At 38.8% G+C, this 10,685-nt stretch overlaps 1 long non-coding RNA gene across 1 annotated transcript in view; it reads right to left on the bottom strand.

Annotated features, from left to right (window-relative positions):
• The window catches only part of LOC132766610 (uncharacterized), a 28,964-nt gene extending 18,607 nt beyond the window's left edge, over positions 1–10,357 (bottom strand). The window contains exon 1 of the long non-coding RNA XR_009630516.2: positions 10,229–10,357. This is a non-coding gene — a long non-coding RNA (uncharacterized lncRNA). The remainder of the gene's footprint in view (positions 1–10,228) is intronic.
• Positions 10,358–10,685: the final 328 nt, after the last annotated feature.

A 10,685-nucleotide genomic window follows, 5' to 3' on the forward strand; every position in this document is an offset into this window, starting at 1 on the left:
GTCTTGTGACAACAAAAGACTGAAGCACAATGGAACCAAAGCAAATGGCAAGCTATGTAATATGGTCCCTGATGTGCAATAGATCCATGATGCACATTAGATACCCCAGTAACTTCATTTCTTAGCATCTCTGCCACTTTAGGTGAGTGAAAACAAATTTGCACTGAGTGAAAGATTGCACTGGATCTGGCCTTAATTTTAATTTTATTTTATTTTAAAATGCAGTCACGGTAGAGCTGAAAATACGCCTAACCTAGAAATTATATCAAGAGAAAATATATGAGTTGAAAAGAAGAAAAATACTTGAAACTCTTTATCGAGCTTAGAATAATTGTTGTAAGCTCGACTGGGGTTGCAAAAGAAGCATTTGAGGATTTTTTTAAAAATTTTGGTTTACAGTATCTTGAAGAAGGCATTACAACTCCTGCCTTGAATCCAATCCTTGAAGAAAGGTAGCGGATAGAAGAAATCTGATAAACTAACAAACAAGAAACAGGTGGGAAAAGCATCGTTAATTAATTAAATAATATGTTTCCATTTGTCTCTCAAAAGCCAAGATGTGGTGTCTCTTTGGATACATAACAATAACTATTACTTGATTTAACAGGAGGTATACAATAATATTTTGTAAACAACCTGTGGTGGACTCAGGGCAACTTCACAACAGGCAACCATTAGATGTCAGCACATAAATTATGAACGAACTATTATAGTTAATTTCAAACAGTTAAAACATCAGTTATTAAAACCACCATTTAAGAATTACGCAAGTTCAAAATCATAATCCAAGATCAGTTCATTGTCGATCACATAAAATCACTTTCATTCTTGTTGCTGCATCTACTGCTCTAATGCTTGGTCCCACAACCGTGTTTTGAGTTTTTTTCCCTAAAGGACAGGAGGAAGGAGGGTTGACCTGATTTAATTGGGGAGGGAATCCCACAGACATGGGGCCACCACTGAGAAGGCCCTGCCTCTTGTCCCAGCCAGTCATGTTTGCGAGGATGGTGGGATTGAGAGCAAGGCCTTTCCCAATGATCTTAACCTTTGAGGTGCTTCATCGAGAGGGATACGTTTGGACAGATAAGTTGGGCCGGAACAGTTTAGGGCTTTATAGGCTAAAGCCAGCAACTTGAATTGTGGTCTCCAAGATATTCTTTCCGACATGGTTGCATTTACTGTACTCAAGCAATTAGCTTTATTTGGTGGTATTTTCATAGGGTATTATGACATCTGTTATGTAATAATTAAAAGATGAGTATGTTAGTCTGTTGCAGCATAAAAGAAGGGCAGAAAGGTTTGGACAAGGTGTGTTCTTAAATCTAACTGATTTGTTTTAGCACAATCTTTTGTCATGATCAATCCACAAAATTTAGCATCTCATTTAACAAAAATAATGCTAAAATAACCTTAAAATGCTGTTACATTTCTTCCCTTTTCCTTATGTCTTTCTGAAAGAACAGTTTGCAAGGCATGTCAGATTTGCAACAAAAACTGCATTTCTCCTTCTATGAAAAGTTTTGCTCCCTCACTGTCATCTTCCCTAAGCTAGTTTGCTTTCTTTGGGTCCTAGTTTTATAACTACTACTGAAAGAAAACCAAAAGTGTTTTGTCATCCTTGGCCAAATGATTTTTATCTGGTTTAAAAAAGAACTTGCTATTTCCTGAAAACCTACCACTTTTTCCCCTTCTCTAAATACATTTTGAGAATCAATTCAAATGCAGGTAACTTGATAAGGAATGAATGAAACCAAATGAATTCCAGCACACTAGGGAGAATGATAGTTGCACCAGCCTGGCAAGGGGAGGGGAGTTATTGTCTTGACTAATGAAATTCTAAGCAGAGGAGGCATCCAATTGTATCGTCATTTTTTTTAAATGCTGGTTTCGAGAAATATAGATAGGAAACAATTATCTAAATATCATTATTGTATAAGACTGATTTTAAATGAAGGCTGTGATGGAGTTGTTTGAACAATGGTTTCACTGGAAGATTTTGTTTTCTCATGAAAACAACATACTGAGACCTGGCGGCTAGACTTTTCCATTCCCTAGTGAAATTTTTAAACCTCTTTCCTCTTGCTTATTAAGAATGAAAAAAGAGGAGAAAATGAGTTTCGATACCTAGTCCTTAATCCTACACTCACATATTTGGGCATAAGCATTACCTAATTCAGTGGAGCTTGCTTTTGAGTAGACATAAGTCTTCATTGAGGCAGCTTTCCCTTGTACACCTATCTGGGAATAAATCTGATTGAATTTAGCAAATGTTATTTCTGAGTAGACACACATAGAAAAGTGTGTTAATCACATAAAATTAGTGAGACTTTCAGTAGGATTTCTATTTTAGAAATCTTAGGATTTTATTTCATCTCTTCTTTTATTACTTGTATTTTTACATGTTTGCAATTGAAAAGCAACTGTTGGTTGTATGATGAAACCAGGTATCATGTTATCATTGATATGAAGAGACCTCTTTTATCTTAAATTAAGCATTTGCATAAAGCAATTTAACAGATGTTCAGCACTGGTGTTACTTGTTTGGTAATGAAGTGAAAAACCTGGAAGGAAAATTGACTTCAAAATAGGTTTCTTTCAGCATTAACAAAGTTTGCTAAAATGAGGCATTTGATGCCTTTCCCCTTCTTATCAACACTGCTTTCTGGATGGCCAAAGATGCCACTGCAAATGGATACACGAAGAATGCTAGCACAACTATTCAGTTAACTTTAATGAAATGCTCAACATGCTTTGACTCTTGCCAAGACAAATTGAACATTTTATACATTCCCATGTATTCCTGATGCATGCCCAGATCATGTATGTGTTCCTTCAAATCACTAGTATCTGTATAGTGACTTCATGAATTTCACAGTATATAATTATGCAAGGAATCTTCAGAGGCGTTTTGCCTTTTCCTTGCTCAGAAATGTAGTTTACATTCATTGGTGATTTCCTATCAAATTTTTCACCAGGACCGACCTTACTTAGGGTCCTTCCACACAGGCCCTAAAATATGGAAGTAACTGGGTTTAGGGTGGGGTGGGGGGCTTAAATTATGTTACTGTTAAATCTGTGATGATTCGCAGTAACAGTAAAAAAAAAACATGTTAAAAAGGTGCACTTAAATCCTGATTCTGGCCAGAACATATCCACATTTACAACACTGTATATCTCTGCAGTCATGCAAAATATATATTTCTCTTCCCTTCCCCCTTGGAGACTGCTCCAGCACACATGCACCTTTTAAAAGCCCAAAACAGCTGACTAAGCTGATCAAACGGACACACAGGTGGTTCAATGGAAGCACAAGTGGAAAGAAAGTAGAACTCTCTGAAACTGCTTATGTTTGTATTACAATATTTCCATGTATGCACATATCATCCAGCATTTAACTGAGGGATTTTTTTTTTTAAAAAAAACCTCAGCAGGATGTGCCCTGTTCTTCCTCCATCTTGTTCTGATACAGAGGAAGCCTGTGAGAATGGCTGAACACCCAATCCCAGGGCTAACAGATCTATATGGGGACCTGCTCTAAGGTCCTGGGAATTTTTACACCCCCCCCCCCCATTTTAAACCCAGATTTTGGCACTGTCTGAAAGCACACTTAAATTCTAAGCTCAGAAGAGATCTGGTACCTTAAGGGAATGTAGGACATCTCCGAACGTAAGTTTATGCCTTTACAAATAAGTGCTAATACAAAGGGTATGTTCACATGATCAATGTGAGGTGAAGTCACCAAGTCACGTGAAGTCACCAAGATTCTCAGTGAGAAAATAGTTTGATGGTGCTTCATAATAATTCTGATGTAGTGTAATGGCCAAGTGACACTTTTATGGTTGTTCTTGAGCATTGGACTAGAACACCAGGAGGAAATGCTCATTCATCCATGGAAACCCAGTGGGTGGCTTTGGGCAAGCCACACTCTTTCAGAAAGGCAACAGCACACCTCCTCTGAACAAATCTTACCAAGCAAAACCCATGAAACTGGAAATGACTAGAAGGCACACAACAACAACAATACTGTTAAGATCCTCTAAAGAAAGCCTGCACAACTAGGCAGTGGTAAGGGACCAACATTAAATAGTCTAAGCCTCTTGAGGCAGCAAATAGGTTTTTAGCACCTCACTCCGGGTTTGTGAGAGGGTGCCTTTTCCTCAGAGCAAGCAACAAAGTGGATTGACCTCAATGTCCCCACTTCGCCTCAGTGTGATAGTAAGCTACAGTCCTTTTCTGGGTTGCTCCAGTCACCTTCTCCTATGGAGAGGAAAACTGCCAACTCTGCAGCATTCATTTCCATCATTTGTAAGGGAGAAACTTAGCTTCACCATGAGGACTCCACAACAACTTCATGCTGAAGCTATGTTTCTCCTTCACAAGTGAGAGAAATGAACAGTGTGGAGTTGGTGGGAAAAACCACCAGAGGAGGAAGAGATGACAGAGGCAACCTAGAGCCAAAGAAAAAAGAAGAGCAGCTAGCCAAGTTTCTCCCTCATAAGTGAATAGTGCTGTTGGAGTTTTTGCTGCTGAACGAGAGTCCCTCTACACTGGTCCTAAATTCCAAGAGAAACTGGAATAAAAGGGGTGTATGTGGCTAGATGTCACATGCAAGTTGAATCGCATCATTGGCTGCAAAATGCGGGTTAAAAAGGTGTGTTTAAAATCTGAGATTGCACATATTCACTCTAATATTACATTTACCATAATCTAGAGCCCAGGATCCCAACCTCCCTCAATAAAGGTCTGATACCCTTTAAAATTTCACCCCCACCCCTCCCCTCCCCCTCAAACCATGTTTCCAAGACCAGCACATCCAGCATCCTGACTAGATCTATCAGTAATGCCCATTTTGCCATGGGTTAGTTTGGTAAATGTGGTGGATACAGAAAATAAATGTGTAGAGGTAAAACACTTGAAGGAAGGAAGGGCAGGTTCCCATGGCTACTCTGCTCTATTTATTTATTTATTTAGTATATTTGTATACCGCCCCTCTCAGCCTTCTGGCGACTCGAGGTGGTTTACAAGGCAAAATTCAGTGCGACCAAGAACACAATTACAATATAAACCATCAACATCAATAAAATCAAACACTATAATAAAACATAATTCAATAAATACTCATTAAAACAATGTCTAGTGCTGCATGTGACCTCCCTCTCCAAGGATTAGGCTAAGAGCCTCTGTGGGTCACACCAAATCCATGTGAGGGCCACATCTAGCTGCTGGGCTGCATATTGTGTAGGTCTGCTCTAAAACATGAGTGAGGAAAGTGTGGCAACATAACCCATTCTAGTGGTTTATAGAATCCTCTGAGAAATATCCCCATGCCCCCCGAACCTCTGTTATAATAACTTCAGGCCAATTTTTGAGCTGATTTATCTCTTTGAAACAGCCCTACATGTCTCCAAAATGTCTCAATTTATTTTTCTCATCCCCAAATATTCATTATCCCCAACACTGAAAACCAGCCCAAAATGGTGGGCTGTAATATCATATCTGGTGGAGGCACACACACTTGTGTGACCTACATGCAGTTGCTCAGTCTGTTTCAAAAAGATTTCCATTAAAAGCAGTTAATGTTTATGTATGCATGTGTGATAACTACATTTAACAAAAATTTGCAAACTGCTAAGTGCATTTTTCCTTTTTAAGTACTCAAACAGTTTATTTTTGAGTAAGTCACTGGGTGCATTCATTTATTTCCAAGTGCTTTGCCACCTTGTAGTTTAGCTTTCTGTTTACCTTGAGGTTTGGAATACCTCTGGTGAAGGATATGCAGTTTCAATTAGTTACAAAGCATTTTATATGATACAACTCCCCAATACTAACCTTTTTTTAAAAAAAGCCTAAACTCCCCCTCTACTTTTTTTTTTTTTTTACAAAGGGCTTTCCATGTACTTTCTTTGGAATCTAGACTGGAAACCAACAACTGAGAGCAAGCAACTGAGGCAGTGGGAGTGAATGGAGAAGAAGGATATGGAGGAAATCAAGACTGTCAATAAGTGCTAAAAATATTTAGTGTGGCAGCTTCTGTATTTTCTTTTTTGTGAAATGCTGATTAATATTCAGTGGTTGGAGGTTAATGCACCATTCATTTTATTCCCTTTACATCCTTTGCACAGCAGTTGCCGTTCCAATTTTGACTCATAATTCTAGCAAGTCTGGTTCCAATCAAGATATTAGTAAGTCACTGAATAAGCCGGGGAGGGGCGGGGAGTGAAAAAAGAAAAAGAAGAAATAACACAATTGTTAAAACATGTCTTTCAATACAACCAGGAACACTTGCCAAAAGAAAAAAGGAATACAAATGTTAAAGTTCAGCATCAGGAGAGGATGTCTTTCATATGCTTATCTACAAGGTAAAAAGACATTTCATCATTGGGTCAAGGAAACACTGCGAGAAATGGGGCTGTTCAGTTTTGTCTTTCATTATTAATGCTGACACAATGGCAACAGGAGATGAAGTTTAGGAGAGGTGCAGGAAAGAGAGGTGTTTCCCCCTCCTTTTTAACACAACGGCAGATGTTGTTCAGTGGTGATATATGAGTTGTATGGAAATAAAGCAGCTTCTTAAGAAATGCATATTAATAAGGGAGTTTTTTGTGTCAGGAGCGACTTGAGAAACTGCAAGTCATTTCTGATGTGAGAGAATTAGCCATCTGCAAGGATGTTGCCCAGGGGATGCCCGGATGATTTGATGTTTTTATCATCCTTGTGGGAGGCTTCTCTCATGTCCCCGCATGGGGAGCTGGAGTAGATAGAGGGAGCTCATCCGCCTCTCCCCGGATTCAAAGCTGCGACCTGTCGGTCTTCAGTCCTGCCGGCACAGGGGTTTGACCCACTGCACCACCGGGGGCTCCTATAATAAGGGATGCTGAACAGTATATTTTAAAGGAGCATATACACTTTATTTATTTATTTATTTATTTATTTATTCATAGCATTTATATTCTGCCCTTCTAACCCCGAGGGGGACTCAGTGCAGAGGACAACATATACAATAAAGTCTTGCCTATCCAACCTTTGCTCATCCAACATTCTGTATTATCCAACGCAATCTGCCTCCTGCCCAGAATAATGTCCAGAGTGGGAGAAAGAAAGAACCTTTGTCTGTTTTGGTGCTAAATTCGTAAATAAGGTAATTACTACATAATGTTACTGTTTATTGAACTGCTTTTTCTGTCGATTTGTTGTAAAACATGAGGTTTTGGTGCTTAATTTGTAAAATCATAACATAATTTGATGGTTAATAGCCTTTTCCTTAATCCTTCCTTATTATTCAACATTTTCACTCATCCAATGTTCTGCTGGCCCGTTTATGTAGGATAAGCAAGACTCTACTGTATACGGCAAACATTCAGTGCCAGAACATAAAATAAACTATAAATATACACAAACACAAAAATTGGTTTTCTCCATTTTAAATTCAATTGTTTTAAACCATCTCAGATCAGCCATACTGGGTCTGGTCAGCAGGGTAGAGTTTCCTATCATTGCCTTATTGCACTGTCCCAAAGATTTGGTTCCACAGAAAGTTTTTACCATTTTTTTGAAGGACAGGAGAGAGGGGGCTGATCTAATCTTGCCAGGGAAGGAGTTCCATAGCTGACCGGCAATCACTGAGAAGGCCCTTTCTCTCATCCCCACCAATTGCGCCTGTGACGGTGGCAGGACCGAGAGGAGAGCCTTTCTGAAAGATCTTAATCTCTGTGAAAGGCACTCCTGGAGGCACTTGGGTTGATGGTTTCTGTTCTATTTCCTGTCCTTTTTTGCTAGTTGTTTTGCTGTGATGAATTTGTTGATATAAGGGTTAACTGCATAGATGAAAAAATTCTTCAGCTCATATTTGTCTAGTCCATAGTGACTGTGATAACTCATCCTTATTTAATCAAAAGAAGAGCATCATTACCTACCACACATATCCTCTTGCAGGCTCCCTTTGGTGTTAAATGGCGATCTAGTGAGCATCACACATACATTATTTCCAGCCACATGACTGTGGTCATTTTATTTTTCCCTACATGCATGTGAATATGGAAATATATGTATATCCACATTTTATACCTATATCCTTTTGGTGATCCGATTAAGTGAACTGAAGCTCCTAGTATTTAAACGCTGATGGTGTTTTGCTAAAACAATTTGCAATTATTTGCAACTCCCCTTCAAAAAATAAAGGAGATTGCATATTGGTAAAATGGAATCAAGTAGAGTTTCATGACAAGAAAGATCATAGGTCCTCTCACCTATCTATGCAACCCTTCTTACTTGGCCATCTTGGACCCAGGTTTTCCAGAAAAAGGTAGGGTTAAAGATCATATTTTGAATTCTGAATTGAGCTCTTGAAGGTGAGAAAGAGCTCCTTACTGTTTAGTAAGGAATTAGAGTTGAACTTACAAGAACATTGTGTGTTATGCCAGCATGACATACAATTTTCCTCCGTTTTTTGCAGCCATGCAGACAACCCCATGAAATATTTTTATCATCATCATCATCATCATCATCATCATCATCATCTATATCCTGCCTTTCTACCCTTGGGGACTCAAGGCAGCTAACATCTATCCACACTAAACAGTTTAAAAAGAGCAATAGTAAAGTTAAAAACAATTAAATACTAACAGTGCAGTAAAAACAGAATTAAAATTGTAATTTGAATTTATTGATTTCTGTCTTGTTTTCTGGATCAGTACAAAGTAAACATGCACCATCTTCTAAATCACATGAGTTAAACTCAAGGGCCATGGGCCAAATTTGGCCCACCATATTATTTTATGTGGCTCTCCAGATGCTGGGAGTTGTGGTATAGTAACCTCTGGAAGGCTGCAATTTGGTCTGTTCATTCAGGGTAGTGGGGTTTGAATTTAGATACAAGGCTCGGTTGTTTTAATCATGTCAGAAGCGACTTGAGAAACTGCAAGTCACTTCTGGTGTGAGAGAACTGACCGCCTGCCCAAGGGATGCCCAGATGTGTTACCATCCTGTAGGAGGCTTCTCTCATGTCCCTACATGAGAAGCTGGAGCTGACAGATGGGAACATAACCCGTTTTGCAGATTCGAACCACTGACCTTCAGGTCAGCAATTCAGCTGACACAAGGGTTTAATCCATTGTGCCACCATGGCTCCTACCACATATCACAAGGCTTATGATATGATGCCTGACTTTAAAATGTCTTTTAACCTTTTTCCAACCTTAGAGCCACAAGTGCAGTTGGATTGCAATTCCTATTATTCACAGCCTGCATGGAAGATCATCAAAAGTGATGGAACCTGGCATTCAACAACATCTAGGGACTCAAACTGGGTAAAAACTAAAGAGTGCTGACCCCCTCCCCTCTCTCTCTCTGTGTAGGCCTTTTGTATTCATGGATTCTCCATCCATGGATTCAATGTTTCTTTGAAGGCAATGGTTCTTTGAAGGCAACCACAAAGCTGATGTGCTACTCAATGAAAATTAGTTTGACACCACTGTTCTAAATGATATCCCTGTAAATATGATGAAGCTGCTTCCATAGGAGGTTTTTACTGTATAATCACACTGCCTTGTTCATGGTATTTAACAGCAGTTCTATACGATACTATCTTCAATTCGTGATCTCCTCCCAGTAGGCTGTCATTGTTACTCCTGAAAGGAAAGAGGAATAATGCAAAATCCCATTTGCTTTGTATTGCTGGGAACTACCAGCCTGGGAGATATATGGTTTGCTGAATTCAAAGAAATTCTCAGGGGCAAATACCTAGCAAGAGCTGAAAACTGCTTATTGATTATTGGGCTTCCAGATCACTAAACTGTGGGTCTTTACAGCTTAAGTTCACTTGGCAGACACTGTTGTAATGTGTTGATCAATTATTCTATTCTTTAGGACCTAATTGGTCAACAGATTTCAGCATTTCACAGTCACGGTGCTCTTACATGTTTTTTTTTAAATCTTAGTGGAAGCTTAGCCAAGCCTTTATACTAAAAATGTAAACAACACTGCACATGCAGAAACACACTTTCACACACAAACTCAGTGAGGAACACTCAATATCTTCAGCTATTTCTTTTGTTCAGTTTCCAAATAAAATCATAAAATGAAATTATATAAATAGAAATATAGTCATTTAATCAAAACATGTTCATCTCTCTCTCATGCCCACACAACGACAAAGTCATGTATCTGCACAAGATCAGTGAGGAATACTTGACATTTAGGATCAATTATCTCTTGTAATAGAAGCACCTACCAGTGTAGGTGATTATTTCTCCATTAGTTCCAGAGATGCCGCTTTTGTGCCTGAGATTTTCTTTGTGGAACAACTGGAGACTCCAAATTTTCTGAACAAGCAAAAGCTTCTACGAGCTTCTGCATAAGACGTCTAGCCAAAATGCAAAAACTGACCACAGGGCACAAGTGGGCTGTGTCTAACCAAGCACAGAATCGTTTTCAGGTCCTTTCGTCACCTTTTCCCCTACATTTTTAGGAGGATGATTTAAACTAGATGCAATAACACGGAGAGAACCAAATGTAAATCAATGTACACTTTATAGAGTTCTCATGCTGTTCCCAGCTACCAATCACGATAAGTCAAGCTTTTATAAGTAAGGATTCATTCATTCTTATACCAAACAAAGAATTGTTTAGATTTCTTTAGCAACTATTTTCAAAGTAAGTAGCACACAATTCAACAGGAAGTAACACTT

The sequence above is a fragment of the Anolis sagrei genome, chromosome 2 (genome assembly GCF_037176765.1).
Source record: "Anolis sagrei isolate rAnoSag1 chromosome 2, rAnoSag1.mat, whole genome shotgun sequence".
Lineage (NCBI taxonomy): Eukaryota > Metazoa > Chordata > Lepidosauria > Squamata > Dactyloidae > Anolis > Anolis sagrei.